General features: G+C 41.7%; 1 long non-coding RNA gene across 1 annotated transcript; it reads right to left on the bottom strand.

Annotated features, from left to right (window-relative positions):
• Window positions 1-317: 317 nt before the first annotated feature.
• LOC136287631 (uncharacterized) lies at window positions 318-24,648 on the bottom strand. Its single transcript, XR_010720218.1, has 4 exons — window positions 24,560-24,648; window positions 14,861-15,019; window positions 1,152-1,280; window positions 318-430 (listed from the first exon to the last, which is right to left on the bottom strand). It is a non-coding gene; the product is annotated as an uncharacterized lncRNA (long non-coding RNA).
• Between the last annotated feature and the right edge of the window lie 2,924 nt (window positions 24,649-27,572).

Raw genomic sequence — 27,572 nt, 5'->3', positions numbered from 1 at the left:
CAGTGGGTCATTTCCACGGATACTATTCTGGAAAAGAAAGCAACTCATAAAGGAAGATTTTTAAAAATCCTCTTGATATGGCTTACAAAGTATTTTGAAGTACCACCGACAAAAGAAATTGTTTTGAAATCTCCTCTTTCATTTGATGATTTATTTTACATTTGAAATGCCCTGTGTCCCCAGCATTGGAACCCCAGAGGAGTAGGTGAGGCTCTATACCCAAGGGGAACTGGAAGGCACCACACCCCAGTGGTGCACGCGGGAAGTGACTTACCTCTGATGCTGTAGCAGCCAGGAGACAGCCTAAGGCTCTCCCCTCTCAGTGAATCACACTGCCTTGCCTTATCCCCGCATTTGTGGCTCAATCCAAGCTCTCCATGTCTTGTAGGCACTCTTGGGATTCTTACCTTTACTTCTTTTGTTTCATAGTCTGAAATGGAAAACCACACACACATGCACACAACATCTGGTCAGCCTAATAAAGAATAACCTAATACTATAATGCAGGGGGTGGGCTCCTAGTGTGAGTGGGCTTCATTTGTGGAGCTTTATGCATTAACATCAAAGGAGGACCTGCTCAGAGGTGAAGAAGCATCTTCAGAAGTGCTGGTCTAATCACTCAGCATGTGGAACCAGGGGTTCTGCTGAGGATCACACTGGAAAGGAGCGATTTTACAGGCCAGGCATGGGTGCTGTCTGTGCTCCTAGGCCTCTGGCTCCTAAGCCACAATTCTCTGTGGCCATGGCTCACACATTTGTTATGGGAGACAAAATGTTCAGGCAGCATCGTAGTTATATTTGCAGTATTTATGATACTACACAAGTATAGTGTGCAGTCATGCAAACATGAAGGTCACTAAATGTCTTGGGATTTATGGGTTAAATTTGGTACATTTCACGATTAGCACCACCACTTTTCTTCATGCAAAGATAAGATCTGGGAGCTTGTTCTGGGAATCGGGATAGGCCAGAGTCTAGGGCAACCTGTGGACCTGGGCAGCTGCAGAATTAAAGCAAGAAAGACTAAAATTCAAGTGTGTGACTTCAGACCACTGAGGCAGAGCCCTAGCATTCCTTGGAAGTGGCTGCCCTCTGCCTGCCTTGCTGCCCCGATGTAGGGGGAGGCATGGCTGCCTCCACTGTGTCTTTACCTCTCATCTTTTCAGGCTTTGCTTGAGGTCTTCTTGTCTTTTCCATCTTCACCTCTGAGCCTGCTTCTCCCAGCACACCCCCTTTTTCCTTCTTGGAGCCCCTCCAGCCATCCCTTCTGATTCTTCCTCCTGTCAACAGAGAAAATGGCAATTTCTCAGCCTTCTCCTCCTGTGCCCTTTGGCAGACTGCAATGACTGCATGCGGTGACTGAGCCACTTCTAGCAGGGCAGTGCTGGTTCTTCTCCTCCTTACTCCCAGAACAATAAGCAAAGGCTGGAATTTTGTTAATCCAGCTATAATTAATCACCACCAATGTTTTTATTTTAATTCATCTGTTTACGTATCATTGAAGAGGTTTAGGAGTTGTCAGCCTTTATGCATGAATATAGAAGATACAGATATTTTGCCAGGCCATAAAATCCTCTGCAGCAGTAGTAGTTTTTTAGGGGGCTTAAACAATTTTGGATTAAAATCAGCACAGAAATGGAAGGGTCAGACTGGAGAGGTACAGAAGGAGGCTGGCTGAATCTTAGTTGTTCCAGCAGCACAGAACAATGGTAAAGAAGCAGTAGCAGAGTATTTTGTACCCAGGAGATGATTTCTTGCTATTTACTAGTTCACAAAGTTATAGCAAAGAAGAAGCCCTAGATCTCTAATTTATTTCTGTGCTTTGGTATCTACCTCCAAGGATGCTGGTAGGCGGGATAATGGCAGTAGTGGTTTCTAGAGATGGGAGCGCAGTACTTTCTATGAGAGAAAAGGAAAGATGTCAGGTCCCTTTACAGCCTTTCCTTTGAATAGACAAGATGTTTGAATTGTTTCTCAGAGTCACTTAAAAAAAAGGCATGTGAAAATGTCAGAGAATTTCCTCTTTCCCTTTCCCACCCAAATACAAAATCAAATAAAAGCAAACACATGGGACACAAACACAAGAGCACCCCCTCTGCACGTATTCGCTGTGATACACAGGCTGTTTCCAGATGTATGGCTTAGATTTCATCCAACTACTGCTTAAAGCTCAGCCTGAGAGTACACATGGACCAAGTCAGAAACTTCTGGGGAAACTCACCTCACTCAGCAGTGAGGCTCCTGCCTTTGGATATGATATTGGTCACCGCATCTACTTTGTGACCCTTTTGCCACCTCTCCATCCTAATTAGACCATTTTCAAGCCTGCTAAAGTATGAAGTCCCCGGTGTGTATTTCAAAATAGGAAATAAGTTATTTGGGGTTTTTTTTGTCTTTTTCCTGAATATTTTTAAATTAACTATTGGCATAGTTTAAGGTTCTTACAGCCCTATTAGCATGAGCAGTGAAGTACGCTCAGATAAACACTGCATCATGTTAAACAAGCTCACAAACAGTTTGGGATTTCCATACATCATGTGGATGAATATCCCACAAAACTGCTTTTACAAATGGAATATTTGTGTGTGTGGTTGTACCCTGGATGGGAATTTCTCAGGCATAAGTATGCCTTCAGTAATAGTGAGTATATGGGTAAAAGGGATCACCTACGCACACCTGATGCCCGAGGCTGTAGTTATTGCTGCCTAACTTGCTGCTTAGTATTTTTGGACCTGATTCCAATCCTGCTGGTTAGGATTGTCCTGCAGTCCAGGAGACCTACATATCTGAAGCTCAGAGGGATCAGAGTTATCCCTTGTCTGTCATCTGGCAGGAGGCTACATGATAGATTTTCCTCCACCACGAATATTCATAATGGGCTGAGTATTACAAACTACTACAGAAATTATTCTGTACTGCAGTGCTTTTTATCAGCTGTTGCACAAAAGCATTCAGTCAGTCCCTGATTCAAATATGGATTAAAGAAACAGACACACAGCGTACACATTTCCAGAATCTGGGGCAGGTTTAACAATGCAGAAGGTGGATTTAAAGCCCATTTTGCTGGTGTCGACTTTAGGACAGTTAATGCACTGACTCACACATGGGGGAAGATGCCCAGTGGGTCTCTGTCAGGCCAGCCAATCCCTGAATTGACTGCAGAGTCAGGGTGCTCACATCTGCCTGGCTCAGGACATGTCCACAAGAGCGCCCTCCAACCTTGGCTGGTGGAGACAGACCTGCCAACAGGGACTGGGCACCCCTGGGTCAAGGGTTAAAGGGATTTCTGTGGATTCTTCAGGTTATAGGCTGTTATTCAGGAGAAAAATAAAACAACACCCCTCCCCCAAACTTTTAAAAATTGTTTTAATCCTCAAATCCAGGTGAATTCTGGAGCCATCTTTCAATCTAGTAAACCACACCAAACTCAACTGCTTTGACAGAAATGCCAAGAATTTTATATTTGTTGAGCACCCCAATGGGTTGAAAATATTCCTGAGAGATTATTGGCCTCTCAGCTACTACTCCAATTCACAGAAATTAAACCTTCCATCATCTGGTTTTTATATTTGGGAAAGTCAGCTATACTTCCTATCACATATTTTGTTGCTTCAATGCACTGAGCCTTCTGTGAATTTCAAAACACATAACTCAGCTCTCAAGCATTTCTTTTGTAAATATTGATAATGGTTTCAAGTTCTTTATTAAATAACTTTTTAATGAGTTTGAGGACAAAGAACTATTTTTTCACAGTCTCACAAAGATAAGAATCATAACATATCTTTCTGTACCATGGAACACATGGTTCTCAATACCTCATTGTACAGCATAGGCTTTCCTCACTTTAAAAAAGTTTACTTAACAAAAAAAGCCCCACAATTATGAGAAATAAAACCTAAGCAGGTCATACCAAAATGTCCAAAGTTACACGCAAATGCTATGTGACAGCTTTGCAGGAAAGTGTGTGCTGACATTGGAGCAGCCCTAGAAAGCTCTATTTAGTCCAACAGCAAGAAGAGCTAGAAAATGCCACCATCTTAATGCCACCACTGCTTAATAAGGTTCAATGTATAGACCTCTCCTTGCTCAGCATTATTTATTGCCTGTGCTTTTGCCAGAAAGGATCCCTGTGTACATGCTTAAGATCGAAGACAATAAAATATTATGATGAGGTTCACCAGGGGAAGTTTCCAGGGGGAGGTTTTTTATCAGTTTACAAGCATGGTCAAAGTCCTGCAGGAGAGCTCCTCTTTGGAGCTGGCTGTAAACAATTTACATGGGAAGGTAATAGGAAGCCTTTAGGGTGCCTTGGAAAATATTAAGTTATAGAAGTTCTGACCTCTGTCTTCTACACCTGGCCCAGAGGACCGATGTTCACTAGCAAGCATGTAACTCTCTAGGAAACTGCACACTGTCAGTGAAAGAAGGGTTATTTTTTAAAATACATTTCAATTAAAAGTTGGACTGGGTAGCAGTATACTAAATCAAATATGTTGTACAACTAATTTTCTCTATAAAAAGCCAAATGTTTACCTTTGAACTTAAAAATGTTGCCTTCAGGCAAATCGTGTTCCAGCCAGCTGTAGTTTAAATGCCTGCTGCAGGTTCTGTAGCTTGCTTCTTCATTCAACGCTCAAAATCATTCATGTTTGCTAAGTAGAATTAAAAGCCAGCTAAGAACAGATTACTGGTCCCCTGATATTAGCCTTTCTTCTCACACATTCCCTTGAAGACTTTTGGGTCTAATAATAACATTTTCCTGTGCCAGACCTATTGACAGCATGAAACCTTAATGACGATCCACTTCAAATCTAAGTACCTGGTTTTATTTACATGTTTATTCGAGGGAATTTGCTTGAATCACATGGCTGAGACTGAAAACAGAGGTTAAGAGACAAACAAGAAAGTTTAGGTGATTTTAGATGGTTCTTTAGCCCAGCCTGTTACTGGACATGTCAAAGTTCTGATTTCTCAATAGGCTAAGAGAAATATCTCAGGCTCTCCAATCTCCAGTCTCTGATCAACTGTTCTTGTTAAATTTAGATACAATGACATGGGTTGACACTGGTGGCTGGGGGTTTTGGGTTTCTTTTCTTTTCTTTTCTTTTCTTTTCTTTTCTTTTCTTTTCTTTTCTTTTCTTTTCTTTTCTTTTCTTTTCTTTTCTTTTCTTTTCTTTTCTTTTCTTTTCTTTTCTTTTCTTTTCTTTTCTTTTCTTTTCTTTTCTTTTCTTTTCTTTTCTTTTCTTTTCTTTTCTTCTTTTTTTTTTTTCCCTGCAGTCAGGATGAAAACAAAGCCATAGGGTATCTGTATTGAACATGAAACCAAACAATAAGGACTGGGAGAGGAGCTGTTGTTGATTACCAGCTAGCAGGTTCTTATTTGCATCTATTATTTTAATGATGTTGAGATGTGCCTTAAGCGTTTAGGATGTGTTAGGGCACCAAGAGCATTCCAAGGGTATCTTTTCAGCCGTTTCCAGTTAAGAAGTCTGTATTACTGAGTTGTGAATCAGAAGAACCATTCAATCTTCCATCTTTGTCATTGTGCCAACACACAGGAAATGACCTCTCCCTAAAAGCTGAGCACCTGCAACTCTCATTAAGGTCGGCCTAATGTCACCCATTGCTTTTCAGACTCCAAAAAGGGCCTCTTACAATCTACCTGTTTCAAATTCCCTGAGGATTTATTGGCTCAGAACATAGATTACTTGTCTTGGTATCAGGGATTTCCTTTCTTTTGAACAGGAACATAAAAACACAAAGAAAGCCTAAACTCAAGTAACGTGAAAATATTGTGTTTGATTCCAGCCCATATATTCAAAGTTACAGATGAATGCCTGACTTTAACTTGAAATGTGATGCTTTGAGTCTGCACATAATCTTGTGGCGTATAAAATGTTTGGAAGCCTTTGAAAAAACGGAAATATTCTTGGCTTTGGTTGCACTCTTATTATTATGCTTTCTTTAATGTCTTTATAGTTGGCTCAATAGATCTTTACATATATCAAGCTTGGGTAGCAAGTTTCAGGACTCATGAAATCTGCGTTGTTCCTGGTTGCAATGGCAGCACACAGTCGAGTCTGCTGTGGACTTTACACAGGTTGTGTCTTTAGGTGAGAGGGTCCCCACACATAAATGGTATAGTCCAAAAGCTTGATCCAAGTCTTCCTGAAATATACAGCATGGAAGTTTATTTCACTGATATGCAGGACTAAAAGTTTGAAACACTGAGGTCTCCTTTCTTAAGAAGTAAGCAGTAAATTACAAGCACCTGCAACTTTACACTGACCTGAAATTGCCCTACTTTTGCCTTTTTAAATTCAGACAAAGCAATAAAATTTAATGTATACATGCACTTACTGCATTAAAATTAATGGTTTCATTTCCAGACTGGTTACTGACCATGAGCTTAAATGAAATTAGTTCTCCTAAAAGATGACTAAGTACCCTTAGCAGTGAATACTGGTTTTTAGACATAGTTAAAATGCACCATAGAGGGCAATGAAAATTTCATGCTCAACATGCTCAAATGCCTTAGTGATCTCAGGTTTTTTTGATAGGTTCTGACAAGAAATAATCTCTGAGCTCCATTTAACAGCTCACTCAAGTCTGAGTTAAAAGGGAAAATACATCAGTCATCTTTGAAAGGTTTAAATGTAATCCCTTCTAATGAATATTTTTTCCATTGCTGTATGTTCACTTATAATCCTATCAGAAGTCTTCTGTAAGAACACCTGAGCAACTTCATACATGGCTTCTTTTAAGGAAGAGATTGTACATTCATCAGGTATGTTCAGCAATGTTCTCCCAGGGGTGACTTTCGTATTATGAGAGTAAAACTTTAAGCACATAATTAATCAGCACTCAGAGCTAGCTGACTGGGAATGGACATGAAGAACTTGCAATCAGAACAAATTAACAGTCACGTAGTTTGCAGTGCCTGCACACTTACAGCTCCATTCAGCCAGATGCTGCATGACTCCAGGAAGGATACAGTCCCTATCCCACAAGTACTGGAAGGAAACCCTTTGCCATTCTGTGAAGTGATCTTCAAGGACTTTAAGCAATCCAAAAGCTGATGTTGTTACCTGTACAAAGATTGATCAGTGGTTCACTCTTCAATCAGTTGGCTTGAAAGGCATTGAATTGCCCAAAGGCTAGAATATGAATGAAAAGGAATTAGTGTGTTCTCAGGTAATTGGTGGGAAATTGTCTCTGAACTAGGAGATGTCTGGAAAACATAGTGTTAAATAACTTTGGATTGTGATTTCTCTGGGACCTCATAAGCTCTGAAGCCAAGGCTGGTTCCATTGAATGCTGTGTGCTCTCATGAGTCCTATACAAAATCTGGCAAAGTATTATCTCCACAGCTGGTCATGATGGGCGGCTAAAGGATGATGGCAATGTTTTTGTGTGGGGACTGTTGTACTTGCAGCCCTTTTTAGTGCAGTAATCTTTTCTCAGTGTTGCATTCAGTACATGTGCTTTTAACAGAGGAGCAAAGTTGCAAAGTGTGTTGTGTATCCAGCTTTGGAGATATATTCTGAATACGGGGGCTCTACCTGAGTATCTTCTGTCTACCACGTTGACAGGCATACATAATACTTAGTAATCAACATCCAGCAGCTTTTGCAAGTTTAACTATCAACATCTGGAAAGCTGGCAGAACCAAGCTTGGGATTTTGATTACAGTTTTTTTCACAAGGTGTGCAATTGTCCTGGCAAGTAAAGCCCTTAAGCCCCATAAGGGGCTTTAGAGTATGTAATTACTTTAAAGGAAGACCATTTAAAGGACACTGAAAGCCTCACAGAGTTTTATAGCTTTTGTGGCAAGACCTTCTGACTCTCAACTGCCAAACTCAATCCAATGGTAACCATTTCCCTTTTGAGGGGAAAAATGCACTGGTGGGTGTTTCTAATCCTACACGTAGTTCAGCAGCTGGGGATCTATGGGTGGAATACTAAAGGTATTTCTTGGTTCCTTCTATTAGGTACCTGTAAGGGAAAAAAGATGAATTGTGTAGGTAACCCAACATTCCCCTTCTTTTCTCCCTGAATATGAGCTCTGCAGAACAGAAACATCTTTATATTATATTGCGACAATGGACCAAAGGACATATACCTGAATCTAATCACCTTCTGTGAGAAAGGCAGCCTGGTGTCTAGGGACCAGAAGGAAGAAGCCCTTTTCTAAGATGTTTTCTCATGGAAAAGATTTTTTTTAAATGCCATTGAGCAGCTAATGTCACATTTACTTCCCTGGTTTTTGTTTTAACACAGACTGTCTTACAGAAAAGAAGACTCCAACACGCTCACCCGGCACTTCTTGCCTGAGGCAGTGAACGTAGCAATTCCATCTATCAGTTACACCAAACCACAGCACGCTTTTCTAAGCTTAGCTTGTTATTGTCTCTCAGTCTGCAGAATAACTGAGGGCAATGGAACAGTTACTGGCACTGTAAATGTTTTCAGACTCTAAAGCTAGTAACATGCAACCTTATTTGAATTAAATTACCTCTTTTAGAGAGTCTGAAACCGGATGACTTCATATAATTCATTATGTTTAAGAAGGCAGTTTAGTGTGGCAAGTTAAAACCCATTAAATTGCTCTGTAGTTTTCTTGGCTGTGGTTGTTTTTCTTAAGTGAAAGTAATTAAACATAAATATTTACTAATATCCCAGGCTGTGAAACTCTATAGCAAGAGGAACAAGGAGAACCAACCCAGTGCTGGCTTCCTGCATTAATACCCCACACTGGCTGAAACATGCTTGCTGCCTTTTGCACAAACAGGGCTGGCTGATGTGGAGCTTGGATGGGGAAGTGGAAGCTGAGCAGTTGAATTCATTTAAAAAAGAGGAGGAAACCACTACTCTGATGTGATCAATTTTTATATGCAGGATTCATGCAATGGGCAGTAAGACATCACAAGTAAATTGGCATTTTCTCTACTGATCCTGGACCAAACCTGCTCCAAAAGTCTTCTGTCAGTGGAAAAAAACTCCACCAAGTTGGATCAAGGCAGCATGTTTGCAAATTCTGTGAATGAGCACAGGTGAGCCCAGTCACTGAGGCAGCAATTCCTTCCCCTGCCACAGTGAGCCTGCCTTACTGCTGCTCTCCCCGTCACCACAAGCACTTGGGGAGAACCAACACCAGCAAAAACCAGGGCTGGTGGCCCCAGCTTAGCCTAAAGTTTCTGTAAGTACGGAGCTCCCCCTTGCCAGGCTACTGAAAAGCTGGTGAGATGGCAAACATTAGTAGAGGCAACAAACTCTTGTTAGTTTGGATAAAATAAACTCCCAATGTGAATGTTCTTGGGGGGCCTGTCAGGACACCAACCAATGGACCCAGACTGGCCCAGTGTGCCCAGTGAACATCTCAGGGTTAATACTCCATCTGAGACCTCTTCAGATCTGAGTTTTCAGTGACAGGCATAGAGGATTTAGCCTTGAAATAGTACTCTGTATTCTCTCTTTATACCCCATCTGAAACTAAGGGGCCTCTTGCAACTTTTTAGAACTCCAAGGTAACACTATTAAGCAGACTTAAATTAGTTCCACTACTTATTGGAAGTTGGTCTATAGTCCGATTTTTGCCCTTTCTGCACAGACGGGGTCCACTTCATGCTTATATTATGACCTCTCTTCGCCAGCATCTGATGAAATAATTCTCTTAAAAGCCCTCCTACATTGTCAGAGAAGTATGAACCTGCTTAGCTTGAAGAAGATATAATTGCTGACCCAGGGGCACTGCTGCCAAAGTGAGGTACCCTGCACTGGGAAAAAGAGCAACAAACCCCTAAAGTGGATGATGATTATTAGGGTCAGGCTATGCCCCGTCCTCCCCCCTCTCTGCCCGTGCTGCGTGGCGGGACGCAAGAGCAGTCGTTGCCCCGCAGCATCAGGCTGGGCCAGCAGAGCCTTTGCAGAGCAGGGGGGACAGGAGGCCTTCCCAGCCCTGAGGGTGGGTACTGACCCCTCTGGCCCCAACACACCACTTCCATCACACAATTTGTGCTGAGACACTCCTGGACCACAGAGGCACCCATTAACTGAAGGCCAGTCCAGCAACATTATTAAAGACAACATGGAGGCTTAAACCCAAGCAGCTCAGCTGAAACAGGTGTCAGGCAGAAGAAAGTTTGAATTACATGGCTGGGGAGGTTTATTAGCACACTCTTAGACCGAGCATTTACCCATAGATCTTGTTGCTTCATGTTTAATACTGCTGATGCGGCTATGCCTTTTAATGTGGGTGAGGATCATGGAGTTGTTGCATTCATGTTTGCCATCCACATCCACCCAGAAGGGACTGTGGAAGGTTTGCTTGGCAGGGTGTTCAGGGTGTTCCTCTTCTCAGGCAGCGAAGAGGATTAGACCGAGGATTATTAATTTGTGGAGTGACGTCTTTGTGTCCTGTGAAGTAACAGCCCTGTAAACTATCTCAAGCAAGCAGATGCCCCACGAGGAGTGAGGCAGCACTCTTTTACTTCTCCCTGCTGACCTCTCGGCAGACACACTATGAGGGTTCAGGTCACCCCAGAACCAGTGTTTCTTTACATCCCCTGCCAAGCAGGGTGGCAGTTCACACAAAGCCTGCTCTTAAGGCACATGATGTATTTCAGTCATGGTTAAGTCCAAAACCTTCTGCCAAGAACAAGCTTGTTAAAAGCTGCTTTAGTCAAAAAGATGAAACACTAAGCTGCCTGCCTTTACAAGACAATTGCTCATAGGAGTTGAAATTCAGACATTTTCCTTTGGAATAAGCTGGCTGGATCCTTTCAGTCTTTTGGGGGTATAATGCACAAAGAAACTGCCAAAACAATTTTAAAAAATGAGTTCTATACGTGGCTGGGAAGCAATCTGTATGTTCTGTTGGAAGAGGCTGCCCCACACATGCTGGGTGCCTGCAGATCCAAGCCTTCTTCCTCCTTGTGCTGGAGTGCTGTGGCCTTGGCTGCTGATGGGCAGAGCACCATTTAACACGGGGCTCCTGTGCTCCTTGGAAGCATTGTAGCAGTGGGCTGAATTTTCTGCCAATAAGGGCCAATGGTAAAATGGACTATCTCACATTTGCTAAAGCTGTTGGGTATACACGAAGAAAACCGGTTTAAACTGTATTTAGCGAAAAAACAAGCCCATACCTAATTTATAAATCAGTCAGCCAGAGCATCCTTCAGCCGTATTACCCCAGGCTGAATTTTTGTCAGATTTTTGTCACCAATTCAGTAGCATTTGATCAAATAGACACATGTAAGTTTGACATGCAAGTCAAACTGCACAAATAATTCAGGTCCAAAAGTGATAGTGTAGTAGATAGCACGTTTCTATCCAAGTTAACACAGCTAAATAAATATCAAGAGGAGGCTTAGTGCTTTTATTTGAAATCTGGAAGGCAGCTTACAATAGTCTGAGAACAGTCTTCTCCTTTTAGCCTTTGGCACACAAAGGACTCGTGGAGTCCAAGATGCTTCATGGAACCATGAATTTGTTAAGGTTAGAAGAAACTCTAAGACTGAGTCCAACCATTAATCCAGTACTGCTAAGTCCACCACTAAACCATGTCCCTAAGTGCAACATCTACAAATCTTTTACATCCCTCCAGAGATGGTGACTCCACCACTTCCCTGGGCAGCCTGTTCCAATCATTGAAAACCCATTTGGTGAAGAAAATTTCCCTAATATCCAGCTTAAACCTCCCTGGCACAACTTGAGGCCATTTCCTATTGTTCTATCGCTTGTTACCTGGGAGAGGAGTCTAACCCCTCCTCGCTACAGCAAAGTGTGACATTGCTGAGCCAGTCCTAGTTGGTTGCGTGCTGGTGGCTCTGAGAGCATTGCCATGGCAGTGCTGGACAGAACAGAGATAAAATCTCTGCTAGGTCTGGGAAAGCATTCATGCTTTTATGTCCCAGGCAAATCTGGTTCCCAGTGCAGCCTAACAGAGAGTGAACTGCTTTTTTTTTGCTCATTTTCTTCTTCAATGGGCCTAACAAACCCTCAGTAGATGTTGTAGCAAATCTGATGACAGCAAATGTGATAATTTCTTTACCTTCAGGGATTCTTCTACAAATTTATCCTTTTACTCTAAATTTATCCTTTTACTCTAATTGCTGTGGGTATTTCTGTCCCACAGTGCAATTCAACCGAGCAAATCAAGGAGAAAGCTGAAAAGGATAAAAGTTTCTTTCCATTGCATTTAATTGGGAGTTTCCCCACAACCTGTGTGGCAGTAATAGGCTTAGAGTCTTATTTGTACAGTAATGCTTGATTTACTTGTTTCTCCTCTTCTTTCTTTCTCTTCCCATGGTGCCACATTATTGTTTCAAACCACTGATCTTTGCTGTGGTCTCTTGTTTCCCACAACTTACATTGCTGGGATGTTTACTTCCTGGATTTAACTCTAATTTAGCTACTACACTAATCCTTAAATAAATCTTTTTCAGTTCAACTCTTTCCCTTAGCTCTATACATCAATGTTTACACTAATTTAAATAGGCAGGATATTAGATTAAAGTTAATTGAGGGAGTCAACACACTAATCCAGTTTCTACAGGTTTGCACCCCAGAAGAAAATATTAAGAGCAGCCATATAAATTTCCATTTCTCATAGAGCGAGGGAGAATATATTTGGAGGGTAACCCACTTTAGAAACCCAAGTCATTTGTATCATAAGTTTTGTCACATAGTCAAACATAATGTAAGACAACACAGGCAGTTAAGCTGAATTCTCTTGTTTTCCCATTCCAAGACTCAGGAAAGCTGTCTGAACATAGCTGGAGAAAGTACAGGTTTCCATGAGAGCAAAACACAACATATTATTCAAGTTTAACAATCCATACAGTACTTCCAAACAGTACAACTACAATTAAAAAAAGAAAATCATTCTCAGCAACTTAAATTAAATGTTTTGAATGCCATGTTTTTTAAGGAGACAAGACTGAATTTTTAAAACAGTTAATATAGTAGTTCGATTTCCAGCTCCCAAGTTATTTAGACTGTTGGTGTAAATTTTCACCTATGATCATGTACACAATTTAAAGTATATAAGCCTTTTTCTAAAAGCTGAGATAGTGATATCTAGGCAACAAAAACATCATCAGATTAATATATGGAAAAAAAAAAAACCAAAACAACAAAAAACACTACCACCAAACATTTGAAAAAATTATGTTCCACAGAGGCTTTTGTATGAAGATTATCTGTGCTCTGTGTGGGCTGCAAGTTCTAGCAATTTTCTTGCATCGTGAGGGCACAAAAGGCTGTGATAGGGACATAGATGCTGGTGGGTATTTTTTATGATGTGACACTGGCACTGAAATAGCAGCTTCCAGTAATAATTTCATTATGTTCAATATTGCACAGGTCCATAAGAATAACCTCAGCTGTGTATTTGATTTCTTTCTTTTAGAGTTACAAAAACCCCTAGCAATGGAGAGGGAACAGAACTACACGTAAAATACAAATCAATACCTGTGAAAATTCTCCATTTGAAAAATGAAAATCCATTTTTGATTAAGACAGCCTGGTGTTCTCAGGGCTGAAAGCCACATGGAATCACACCCCTCTCCTTTCAAAGTGCTACCACCCACCTTTCTTTCATGTCTCCCTGAAACGAGTTAGATGCTGACTTACACCAATTAATAATGTGACCCAGGCTGAAAGTCAGCAGTCAATGTCAGGAAACCAAATTCTGAACTCCTATCAATCGTTTGCCCGTAGCCCAGGCACATATTTATGTAATAAATCCACTCACTGTACTATGTCGAATCCTGTTAAAGCCCAAATGCTCTGGGGCAGGAGTTGTAGCCTTTCCCTGCCAGGTAGGTGTTTACGAGCCTGGTAGCACCAGAAGCGTTTCTGGAGCCCACAAACATAATTTAGCTGCAGTAATGTGAAATTACTGAGCCTGTCTCGTGCCGACATGTGTTACATGCAATTGTAAAAAGGGAAAAAAAAGTTTAACAGCTTAGCCACAAAGGAATGTTTATATCTGATTACACTAACTGCTAATTTAATGGTAGTTAATCAGTGGCATGTAATACAAGCCAAGCAGCCCAATGGATTTATTGATGAATGGCATTTAAAGTTGTTGCTGGAAAAGCAGTGCAGCAGTTGGGTTACACAAGCAGCACAGAGCCCTATCACGCAGCAGTGCCTTTGCTGAAGGCAAAGTTCTGCTTCAGCCTACAGTGCTTCAAATCCTGAGCTACCCCAAACTTCCCTGAACAATAGGGCAGCAAGGAGGCTCAGACCCATTCCTGCACAGCACAGAGGAGATCCCCTGGGGTGATTAGCAGTAAGTGCCACGCTGCTGAGATGAGCTCTAAATTTCAGGGAAAGGCAGGGACCCTCCACAAGTCTGTGCACTGCTCCTCCCTGCTTTCCACCACTGGAACAAACGTTACCAGGGCTACAATTTGAAGGTTAAATACTGGGATGGGATTTTTATTCTGTGGTCCACACAGCTATGGGGTCTATAAGCTACAAGGGGCATACCTCTTCCCAGTTGATGGCAGCAGGGGCTGAGAGAGGGATGCAGCCCAGCTAAACAACAGCATCAGCTCCCTGCCTATTCCTGGGGTGATGGGGTTCAGTTGGGGGCATGGTGAAGAACAGTACAGCTGCTTCATCCCCTCTGGCAAGTATTGATTAGCCTGGATGCACACTCTTCAGCCCTCCAAACCTGACCCACACAGCTGCCACACACCACGGAGCTCGTTTTCCTTTGTATAAAATATGAACAAAGAGGGTCTGTGAAGCAGCGCTGGAAGCAGATTCTCATGGAATGCATCTATGCCCAAGATTCAAAAATGGAGAAAAACTTCTAAAGGAGATCAGACTGAACGTTTTTACTCACAGAGGCTTCTTGGAGAGGCTGCTGCTCCCTGCTCTCCCCAGAGTGCTGCAGCATCCAGATATCCATCCTCAGCCTTCTCACCCTTTGGCCAGCTGAAATCATCATGAATTTTTACTCCTGACTTGGTTGGGATGAGGCCAGCTGCCAAGCGAAAAGCATCTGTAAAGGAGTAAAAAGTTGGAAATTATGTCAGTTATTTATTAATGGGAGGCAGTTTACTGAATGCTGCCAAAATTTAAGAGCTTCTGTTTCTTTGCAAGCTTCAGTTCCTTCTTGTGCAACTGTCAGGAATATGTCCAACATCGCCTATTTCATGAGCAACTTCCTTGTATCATTTAACTGAAAGATTTCAAAGACACAAGATGGTGAGTTTTCAGACTAGTAGCAATGGCCACAAGAACAGTAGGTAAAGAAGAACTATTTTACTTGGAGACATCTGCCAAATAAGGTGGCTTTCAACCCAGCACTACAGTGATAGGGCATTGAAGAAAGGCTCACTTGAAACACAAAACCTCATCACAACCTTGATGTTGTATTTAATTCATCCTGATGATATTATTGCAGGAAAACAGAAAAACCAGCATGGCAATAATTTCTTGATCAGAATTAAGTGTAAGCCAACCCTGAGAGGAGGCAGTCCATTAAATCATCTCTCAGTTCCAGGGGAGGCATGGGGAGCCCCAACAGGCTTCCAGTTCCTGATGGAAATAGTAGGTGACGCTAAACCAGCTGCACCCTTTTGGAACTATTCATTTATTTATTAATAAAACCTGGCATTAACATTATAACTCATGGAAATTGTGCATCCTCACAAAACTCAGTTGCTGCTACCCTGCTTGGTAGCCCTGGTGAGGCTGGTGCACGCAGGCGTATGTGCACTTGGAAAGGATTGGGAGAGGTGGGATGAGAATCCTCTTCCTTCTTAGGCACTGAGAAGCCAGATACCTAATCCATCTACACATCTAGGCTTCCTCTGTAATCAATAGCCCACAGATGAGGTGAGATGAAACCCTTGTCATGTGCTTTTTGCTCATTTCTGGATCTAATTGGAAGAATCACCCACGGGAAATTCTCTTCAACAGCTGTTAAGGGCCCAGTGCTGACTAGCAGGAGGTGAAACCATTCCCCTTTGGGTGGGTATCACTCAACCTTATGCCCCTTCTCATGGTGTTCTTGCTGAGGGCCACAGCTTGGAATGCACACAAGCAGCCACAGGCCCCAAACCTAAAGGAAGTCAAATTGCATTTTGAGTTAGATGTCAAATGTGAGCAAAACTGCTGAAGTGTACAAAAAAATCAAGCTTGCATTTCCCAGAAATAAAGAGGTGTTTCTGATCTTTCATGATCCACACACCCTCAGCAGAGAATTAAGGGCCCCAGCAGCATCTGGACAGTCAGCACCTCTCTTAACAGGTTTACTGGGATCAGCAACGTAAGTAAGTTAAAGATGGGCTTTCCCCCTTGTCTTCTCTCCAGCAGCACCCTTCCTGGGAAAGTGCAGAAACAGAGGAGCAATGTCATGGTGGTCTGTGGGGAGCTGGGGTTCAAGAAAGAGAAACACTGAGTAATTTAGGTTGGAAAAGACCTTTAAGATCTTCAAGTTCAACATCCTTAATCTTGTGTCAATCCCATAGAGATGGACCCTGGCAGCTCAAATCAGTGGAGCACTGCTGAAAGCAGCAGGACAGAAACCTACCTTGTCCCACAGCCTGACAGGACCCCACTGATCTGTAGACAAGATGCTTTTCCGTAGCATTGCAAACGTTTATCAATTACATGAAGGGTACAAACAGCATTGCTCACCCAGGACAGGAGAACCAACCTGTGCACACAGCTTTGTCAGAGCAGCCCATGAAGTCATTCAGAAGACAAACATTCTAATTAAACATAGGAGGCTTTGCATTTGTGGAGTTGGAACCAGCTACACTGTGAGCCAAGTGCACTGCAAACCTGTGCAACTGCACCAAGTGCTCACAAATGTGTGTTCTGTGACCCTGTAGATGGAGACAAACATCAACTGGGACTGTTCACTTTCTTCTTGGCTCTTCCCCATCATTTGCCATTCTTGTGCCGATCCTATTCTCAGCAGTAGATATTTTTGAAAAGAACACTAAACAGTGATGGTGCTGGTCACATCTGAGGCAAGAAATACTCCAGACATAGGAGGGTTTGTTGCTTGTTAATTTGCAGAGCCGAATTTTTTATTTCTTTCCAGCTCTGCACACACAAAAAGCAGCAGTGCTAGACACAGACCGTGCTGTGGAATTTGTTGCTGGTCCGGTATAAACAGCCTGTCCTGTGTATTGACCTAATGTAAACAGCCAGTAGCCTGTATAAACAACTAGCTGTTGAGCTCAAGCTAAATTAAACCCCAAAGTATGTTTGAGCAGCAAGAAATCAAATGTCAATACATATATTTCTAACTTGCAAGCTGTTGTTTTCTGCTTGCCGGAGAGAATGATATTTTTTGAAGATTTCTTGGACAATTGGCATTGTGTTGTTTGTTTCTCCAGAAAACAGGATTGCCAGGGGAACATTGCTGCTGTCCCACAGTCCTGTGCCCGTGGCTGATCTGCTCCCACAACAGGGCTGCCAGGGGATGAAGGAACACAAGCAGGATGAAGCAGCACCAAAGGAGCCTCAAAGGGAGCAGATGCAACCTCAAAACCCCAAAGGAAATTCCGCAAGTTTCAAAAAAATTAAGACAAAATTATTTTTTAGACCACATTTGTGTATATGAGCATCCATATAGTCATCTTGAAGAGCAGCACTCCCCTGAAAAATTGTCTTGTTTCTGAGAAAATTCCTCTTTCTTGAGGGTGGAAGTTTAGAAGAAAGCAGCATCCATTCCAGAATTATGGCCCTCCCCCCCTTTTTCTTTTTTACCTCATTTGAGAGGCAGCTTTCTTTGAAAATCCCAACCATTCTTACAGAAATGTAGGAAATACTCTAAAGTTCAGAGATTAAGTTTAACCTTTACTGTACATTTGACCACGTGGCTATTTTGCTGCTTTTCTCAGAGAGAAATATTGGACTGAGCTAAAATTAAATGGAAACAGCGAAAGAGAAGGGGGTGGGGTGTGAAAAGGGTAAACAGATAGAGAGGAAAGGAGGACCCTCATGTAGATATACTTAGTAACAGCAGGGAAAAAATAAATAGATGCAGTTATTTTGTGTGGCTGAGAGAAACTACAGAAAGAAAACAAGCCTTTTATCTTGAAATAATCCATCTGACTTCAGCCCACCTTGGCAGATAGCTGTTTGCTCTCCAAGGAGAAAGGAACCAGATGGTTCTCATATTTCTAATGGCTGCATATCCACATGACAAACACTATCTTGGAAGTTAGCAGTAACTGCTGGAAGCGTCATCGTTTTGTGTGAGGGGAGCAAATGATTAAGGGAACATCAGCGCTTTCTTGTCTTCATTTTTTCCATTCTGTATTTTTGAGTGGGGTTTTTTTACCTCCTACCCTAAACTAGTCCAGAATGGGAAACACCCTCCCAGCAAGGGCTGTACATCAAACACCCAGGCTGCACCTGCACCTTCGTGGAGTGGACAGTGTTTTGATTCTGGTTTGATGCCATTTAGCACTTTTTGACAAATGGAATCATTGCACATGTACGGAGATGGTCCAAAGATAAGCTGTCTACTACAACCATGTCTCTTGCAGGATGGTTGACTTTTTGCATCCGCACTAAGACTGAAAAATCAGGCAGAACTCAGCCTGAGGTGAACCCTGCTGGGCCATGATGCATTAGGTTTCTGTACTGCTGAACCATGTAATGAATCCCAGGGTTGGTGCTAACGCAAAACTAGTGGCGATGTGCTAAATGGTTTAACTGCTCATAAAATGGTGACTAGCCACCTGTCCAGCTTTTATTGGGCAGGGGAAGTTTAGCACTAGTAATAAAACCATACATATTAAGTTACAGTGGCTAGCTCTTAACAAAAGCAGAAAATAAAATTAGAAATTAATTAAAAGAATTATGTTACAAATCAGGTGTCAGAGTGACAAGCAGGTTGATGTCTTCCCCTCACTGTCCTGAAGGACACAGGTTCTCATTTAGAAGATTTCACAGCAAATATGACACCAAACTACTTTAAAGCTACCTTGAGCTCTGTTTAACTATTATGGGAATTAATTAGACAGAACATTAAGAGCACACTTACCCTGAAGTCCATCAGGGTAGCTGCACCATTCAACCTTGCTTGGTGTAATAGCTGTAATTTCATTACAAAAACAAGATTTTGCCTCAAATTGCTGTGATGTGTGAAATAAATGCTCTGTGTGGCTTTTGGGAATGGAAACCTATGTCCATGCTACTTTATTTACATTTTCACAAAATGGGAAAAAAAAGTACTCTAAAAATAAACTTACTTGAATATTAACAGGAGGGGGAAAAAAAGTCTTTGCAAGTATGATGTGCAGAATGATTACTGTCCAAACAAGACTTAGAAATAATAAACTAAATTGAAATCTTGTACCAACTAACCAGGGCATGACCATTTATCTGTAACCAGTAGTAAATCCCATCTCCTTGAAAACTCTTCAGGGGGTGTATAAGTTCATTTTTGTTAATTACAGTTATTTCCTATTTCCTCTACAGCAGTAAAGACAGCAAGCTACTGCCCAACAGTGATGATGAGGTTCGCCTCAGGAGAGGTGTGCTCCTAGTAGGCCACACTTGCAAAAAAATTTAGAAAAGCTCATCAAGGACATTGCTCTGAAGAGAATCTGAGTATCTGCATGATTTTCCAATAATAATATTATCTGGGGCATGTGTGTGTGTGTGTGTGTGTGTGTGTGTGTGTGTATGTGTGTGTGTGTGTGTGTGTGTTTATATGTATATACTTAGACTGTTCTTTCTCCATGCACAATTTGCATACTAACAAGCATGGCATTTGATCAGGACTTTGCCAAAGACCTCCCAAACTTGGGAGGGGAGCAAGCAAGCGATCGTATCTCACTATTCTCTTTTTACAGGTCACCGTGGCCACCATCAGCACTATGCTGCAGTTTTCCCCCCTCACAGGCAATAAGCCACTCTCTGCAGCTTCTGCAGGGATGGGCACTCCAGTGCCAGCCAGGTTGGCATCCTGCGGACTAACACCCCGAAGTGGCACTGCAAATAATTACTTGCAAGCACGACAGAACTGCTTAAAGCTGATTTTATCATCTTCTTTATGGCAAGGGATTTTTTTAACCCAGAATTTCCAAAGGGAGTTTTCAGCAGCATCTTGAATTTGAAATAAATGGATACCGAAGGGATACAGCTATTTTGAAAGAGATTACTGGTATTCTAATTATAATTTGTTTAAAGTATGAAGGTACCATCAAAGAGCTTTTCTGTTGTAGGAACACAGATTTCAGCCACGTGCTACAGAGTTTAAGGTTTTCTGTGGGTGAATTAAGTCCTTTTAAACGTCTCAGATGAGCAGAGTTACACATTTATATATGCTGTATCAAGCTAAATTGTGCAACTGAAAAACAGTAATCAGCCTGGAATGATTTACTTTTACTCCTCATGTTTTATAGAAAGTCAGCATGACACTGTTTCCAAGTTTTACACCAGGGGTAGCCTTTGGGGACTATTTCAACCTGTAGTGAAGCTTCGTAACACAGAGATGTCTTCCAAGAGAGCCCAAGGGCCCTAAGGTGCAGAGCCCCAAGATGCAGGAGCACTAGTTTGACCCCAAACCTCTTTGCAGCACAGGTGTGGCCCCAAACACACACAAGAAATTACTGTGAGTAAAGATAATCTTGCCACTGGCTTCTTGGGTTTGTACATGGCTTACTGAATCCCAGTGCTTACTCCAGGAGGATCAATGTTTTGGCATGACTGAACAGACACTAAGGCCAGTGTATCCAAGCTCTCTGCAGGCTGGGGTGCTGATACTTCTCAGGTGTCCTTGGGATCTGACAGCAGATGCACCACCCTAGTGCATGCACCCCCCATGCACTCCGGGTTCCAACAAATTTAAAAATTAAAAACATTGCAATGATTAAGGAATGCATTCCACTAGAAATGCAGGACTTTGAGGATTTTTCCTCTCCATCTTATGGAATCAGCTTAGGGGTTTTTTGCATTTGTCATTCCAACAGCTTTAGTGTGCTGGATGTGCAGCAGAATATAATGTAAAAGTAGAAGCTAAGTAACGTGAAATCAAGAATAACTGAAATTACAGCTTGACTAGAAAAGCAAAACTCTCATAATTAAGCTCATTTTGGTATGATCGATGTTTTTGATTTGCACAGACAGCTCTGTGAACATACATCTGGTAATACCAAACTACTGTCCAGAAAACATGTCAAATGCTTTAGATCAGGGATTATATTCTCAGTCTTTCCTTAGTTCCCTTGTTATACATACCATTTCAAGGCAATTGATTTGCCAGTTGCCATAAACCCTGTTTAAATATTCTCCACGTCTAACACTATTACCAAAGGGAAGCTGAGTACTGAAAACCACCCTGGCCCAGTGTGACCTTTTTTCCCTGGAGCGCCTGTAAAAAGCTGCTCTCTCAGCAGCAGCACCTGGCTCTGTAGTGGACTTTGCCAGAACAGTTGGATTTTTAACAACCCAAAGAGTTCAGATCTGGTCATGTACATATTGTTTTGGAGGTTTCAATGACAGATCCAAATCTTGAAACTCTATACTGAACATGATGCTTATCATATGGCAAAGGACTAGAGACTTGTTTATTATTAATAGCAGCCCATACAAACACGAGCCAAGTCCAGTCAGAGATGTTGCTCCTCACTCAGCATTGCTGCAGATTACATTTGCCTGCTGCTTTTTACATTATCATTATTCATAGTCCTTCATTTCTCTCAGTTGTGAATGATGGACAGCAACGGACAATGCACAAGGGTTTGGAGTGTGGATTTTAAAACATGTGGGAAGAATAGAAATGATATATCTATGGATACTCCCTCAGAGGTCTCAGCTCTAATACCACAAGGAGACACTTCAAGCAGTGTGTCCTTTCTGGCAAGGAGGCTGACGGAGGCAGAGATAGAGCTCCAGGCTTACACTCTTGGAGTCTCATAATGTTTTCACTTGGCAGACACTTGGGGCATCAGTACAAGTCTGGCCAATGTTACCTGGATGTGTCTTCTGCCTTCAGTGCATGGAAATAAAGGTATATTTTGATCTAAAGATACATACACATATGGTTTTATACATACATGTACATATGATAAATCCATGGGTTTCTTTCTGGATAAAATATTGGTTTTCAAGCCGAGGCTTGACCCTTTTTGCTAGGCCCTCTCCTTCATCCTCTGAGAGCCCAACAACTTCTCTGAAACATTTTTTCTCACAGGACAGAATCTGAACACGTAGATATTTATGTCTCTCAATATGTATAAATATAAGTCTCTCTGTGTCTCTCTCCATATAAATATATTTTAATGGTCTGAAACACTTACTGACAGCTCTTTGGCTTATGTGCACCACCAACAGAGACAGTGGAAGTAAATTCGTAGTATCTCATAAGGATCAGATCGTCATATATGTAGCTACAAATTCTCCTTACTGAATGTTATTTTATGGACCACCTATCCCCTAATGATGATATATCTGAATAGATATAAAGCTTTGAGATAGTAAGGTTAAGCTACCATCCTGAGGAATGCAGTATAAATCTAGATGGGCAGAAGAAACAGAATCAGATTAGTGATGTTTTACATCTTGTGGAAGACAGAAAAATATACAACAGTAACTTCTAAAAAAGCTGTACAAAGTTCCAGGTTCAAAAACTGGCACTCTTGCTCAATTGCCTGTCTTCTTTCAGCCTTTCTATTTATAAATGTTATTGTTGTGTTTGTCTTCATACTTTTGAGAATATCCTTTATCCAGTGTGTTCATAAGACATTAACATGGTGTGTTTAAAAATGATTTATATTCTGCTAGCCATAGGAATAAGTTGTTCTGATGGGTAATCATTTTGACTAAAGCAGGTAAATTAGAATTTGCAGAGCTGGCAAGATGCATAAAAGAATTGGATGTTTTAGGAGACGAGCTCAGTAATGATTTTTGTACCTTAAAATTCCTTTTATTTATAGCCTGTGATTTGATTACACTGTCGGATACCAATTATTCCAAAAGTTAATGAACCGTATAATATCCCATAAAACAACAATCTCATGCAAAATATGTTAGTAAAGGAAACTATAATTGGTGGGAAAAGTTTTTTTCCCCCTTTTTTCCCTAAAATAAATAAAAGGAAATTATTTCAAAGCACTTCTTTGAAATAATGCATGGTTAATAATTGACTATGCAAAACTGCTCAGCATGAGGTAGATTCTCTAAGGAATGGCAGAGTAAGGAGGAAAAAACTCTCAAAGCTGAACAGTGAATTACATGCAGCAAAAGTTGTGGCTGGGGCTCCAAGGACTCTCCCAGGAAGAGTGGGAAGTTGTGTAGAAATGCTTTCCCCTTTCTCCCATGACCTTTTAGGCAGCAGGTCTCTAACAGCTGCAGCTCCTTCCTTCCTCTGAAAAGGAGCTACCATGTTTCCTACACGACAGATTCAGACTAGAGTCCATCTGGCTGCTGCAAGACATGCTTTTGTCATGCCCAAGGTGAAATGAAGTGCATCTGGGATTCCATTTCCCTGGCTTTCCTCCTGCCATGGGTGGCTCTGCACCTGCTGCCTGGCACTGGGGAGTAAATCTTGTGGGCAGTGCCTGCACCCCAGCCCAGCAGCACTGGAAACAGGCTGCTCAACCTTTGTTTGGAACACCTTGCTCTGTATCTGGACATTTTTAAGGTAGTGAATTTTACCCATCATGGCTGCAGAGAAAAACCACCAGCTTTCTTCTCCAGATAGCTTATGGGAAAAAGCTCGAGCTGAAGATGCTCAGATGAACAGAATGCCCAAACTAAAGAAAAGATAGGTTTTCCCCATTCAAAAGGCACAGGCCAAAATATTCTCTCAAACACCTAATTATTCTTATTAACGTAACATTTTGATTTGAAACATCTGCAGGTTCTTGAGACCTGACTGAACCTGACATTCTCAACCTTTGGCACCTGTGTTACGCCTGGCATGCGTTTGTGCATACGTGTGCCTTGGGGGAGAGGCAGGGAAGGGCTGAGTGAATCCTGGTACAGTGGCGTCCCTCTCCAAACTCCTCCTGGGTCTAAAGCACCCACAACATCCCAGTCCCGATGTCTGGGACAGTCCTGAGACAGTCCTGATGTCCACACAGAGCAGGACTCGCCTCATGAGTTTGAAGAACCCATGTTATACCAAATCCAAAAGGATTTCCACAGAGATAATTTCTGCCCTTTTACCCAAAAGACATTAGCCACCTCCTTTTACCTCTGCTAGGTGACAAATCCAGCCTGAAACCCATCTGGCTGCTGCAAAACCAGATTCCTGCATTTCCTTCCAGAACAAGGCAGGTATCTTATCTACCAGCATTCTCCTTTTCCAAGGTCATGAAGATTTTCATGACAATCAAAAGAAACCAACCAAACAAACAGAAACAGACATGAAAAAAAAAACCCACAACCTCCCCCCACAAAAAACCCAACACCAACAAAAACAGTTAAACAACCAAAACAAAAAACCCAAATCCTATAAATTAACAGAAAAAAATTCTAACACAATGATAATTGAAAGCTCTACAAAGTAAAGGCATTTCTGAATAACTGGCTAGATTCTTCTCTGGTTAGCATAAAGACATACCTTTACCTATGGCTAGGTCTTTATACTGAAATCCTCGAGGAGGAAAAGATATATTCTCAACAAAACAAAATGTTGTCAGCTCTTTAAGCTTTAGTGGGAACTGAAAATGTCAAGCTTATACCTGTTAGGCATTATTTAAATTGAAATATGGACCTTTCTCTGTCTTCAAAGTACTGCACTTCAGGTGATAATGATGGATTAATGTTGAGAGAAAACGACCTAGCAGCCTGTTAGTTACTTTTTTCAATTGAGTGGGAGCACACCAAATTTTTCATCGATCTGCCAATTGGAGACAGCTGAGAAATGACGACTGTGCTCTACTGCAGGGTTTGTACATAAATATTCACTGATGAGCACATTAAAATGTGGGAAAGCAGAGGAATAGTTTTTTTTGAATTCTGCTGCATTTAGTCTTGTGTTCAAGCAGCTATATATTTCTAAGCAGTGAGGGTTTACAAGTTCAAAGAGCTGCCCCCTTCACAGTCAAGTTTCTTATAAGTTTCTTATAACATCACACACATGCATTTTACAAGGCAGCTCTGTTACTCCAAGATTAATTCAGTGCCCTTTAAACTGTAGGAGTTGTATTCAAATGTGGTTTAGATTAAAGTGATTTAGCATTATTCCAACATCCAGCAACATGAATGTATGTTTTCAATGGATGAATCTAAAATCAGCTGTTCTGCATTGTTAAGCCTCTTACAACAAGCTGTTTGGATTGCTGGCTGCTCAGCACCCCAAAGGGACAGATTAATCTCTGAACTCTGTGGCTGACTCGTATTTAGAGTTCTCAAGCGTCTGCTGCTCATCTGGGCAGCCCTCAGATAAATAAGACAATTTTCAGGAATCAATAACAAGCAATTCCAGACACTGGTGGATTGGTGATAACTCTTGCTCTAGGCACACACAGAGACCATAGCTGCACCTTTTGCTTTCCAAGACGCACCCTTGAGGCTGTGGCAGTCATCCCCCCCCGAGCAGGGAGGAGTCATCTGGAGTACCAAGGACACACACTCTCACCAAGGAACAAGGGTTTTGCCTGAAACATGACATGTGCCGTGTAGTCCAACGAGATGCCAGAAAGAGCACATTTACTGGGAGTGTAGAAAAGAGCCCATGGATGTATCCTGTGAGACACCCCAGCAGCAGCAGGAGCAGCAAGAACAGAGGTACAACAGCAAACCCTTCATAACGTCGTCGTTAGTCATAAGTAATAAAATAGGAACAAAAGTCCCCTTTCATTCTGGAGGGAACAGTTAGCTTTTCCACTTCAGAGACCAGAGAGAGATGACTTTTGTTACCTGGAGCACTGAAATGTGCAGGAAATGGGGCCCTGTGGATCACTCAGGCATTAAGCCTGTGAACCTGAGATCTTTTCCAGAGAGACAAGTAAAAAGCATGAGAAAATAAATGTAATTCAATAATTCTCCAAAAGAGAAAAGCTTTGCCTCTGCTCGTCAGTGAAACGCAACAGTAATAGCAGGTGCATGAAAAGCAAATTCACCGCATGAATAAGGGAAAAGCAAGGACACTTTACTGACATATTTGGGTCAAAATGTGAGAGGGAGTACTTTAGATAATTCGTAAACAAATTAACCAGCCTGTTGATAAAGAAATAGTTTGAATTCAAGGAAGTTGTTGTTTCAGATCATATTTTTTACCTACTATCATTGTCTGCTTAGATGAATTCATGTTTACTAGTGAGAATGTTCATTACACAGGTGCTTACTGCGGTCCCTGTGAGTCGGGACACACATCAGTTTGAAAATTCCAGAAAAAACATCTTTCCTGGAGGTGAAAGTAAGGGGTTTCCCCTGGGTAAGTCAGAAATTGCACTGCTCTTCTTCTGAACCTGATGCCTTACAAAGGTTTGCTTACTGCAGACATGGGAGATGGGACAAGGCTGGTGCAGTCACACAAATGTGCTGGTGGCTCTGATGCAGTCTGCAATGAAATTCAGAGGCAAAACATCTGATCTGTCAAAGCAGGTGGAGATCTATTCCAGTATCCAATGCAAGGATTCCTTCCGTAGTCCTAGTTCAGCCTTTTAATGATCCAGTTAATAATGAATGGCAAACAATTTATAATTAATAATAAAAAATCAGTAGAAAATAAAAGGAGCAATGAATGTGACTTATCAGATAGAGGGGTAAATTTGGTACCCTGTCCTTTACTGTTATTTTTCCCAAATGATATTTTTTTTTTCACGCAGAATGAGTGATTTCAAATCAAGCCAAGGGAAAAAATACCCAAGCCATAGGCAAGACTCAGAATCTCTTTTTGGTTTCTTACAAGTGCTCCTTGAAACAGACTTTTAAATTCTAGTAACCCACTGTTTGTAGGAGAAGCAGGATAAGGAGTGGGCAGGAATATTTGCGGGTTATGGAATTTCTTTGGGATGGTGGAAGTTGTACCTCACATCCCTGAATATCTGCATAGGATATCCTAATCATTAGTCCTTTAAGCTGTCAAGTACCCATGCTGAGATTCCTGTTACATCAGGTTACAGAAAAGAGATCCTAGGACTTGTGTTCTCCATGCTCAAGGACATCACAGCCTGATATTTCATGGTTCCAGAGAAGACATGGAGATGGGAGAGGTAAGAGTATAAGGCCACCAAGTCGAATATGGACTTTTACCAGGCAGAAATGGAGGCTCTTTAAGATAAATCACCCTATGCATGTCAGCACACTGCCTCAGGACCTCTCTGTGACCTCCCAAGGGTCAAGTAAAGAAATAAGTCAAGCCCCATCTGTGACCAAAACATTAGTTTCTCTAAGAATAGCAATGGGAAACAAGAACAGAGTTCTTTTCTCGTATCAAGAACTTTCCTCAGATTTGATACAGTAACCTAACTCTGATTACCTAACCTAACTCTGCTCTCACATTTCCACCACAGTCACCAGGAGAGACCTTCTGGGGCTGATCAATGTTGAACTTTCAGAGTAGATCTCTCCAGAACAGTGTAGGATGGTCATTTTGAGAAAGGTCACAATCTCAGTCACTGATGAAC

The sequence above is a fragment of the Chamaea fasciata genome, unplaced genomic scaffold (assembly GCF_029207755.1).
Source record: "Chamaea fasciata isolate MVZ Bird 193981 ecotype frontalis unplaced genomic scaffold, bChaFas1.0.hap1 SCAF_3, whole genome shotgun sequence".
Lineage (NCBI taxonomy): Eukaryota > Metazoa > Chordata > Aves > Passeriformes > Sylviidae > Chamaea > Chamaea fasciata.
The sequence above is the reverse complement of the archived record's forward strand: the minus strand, read 5'-3'. Positions and strand labels throughout refer to the sequence as shown.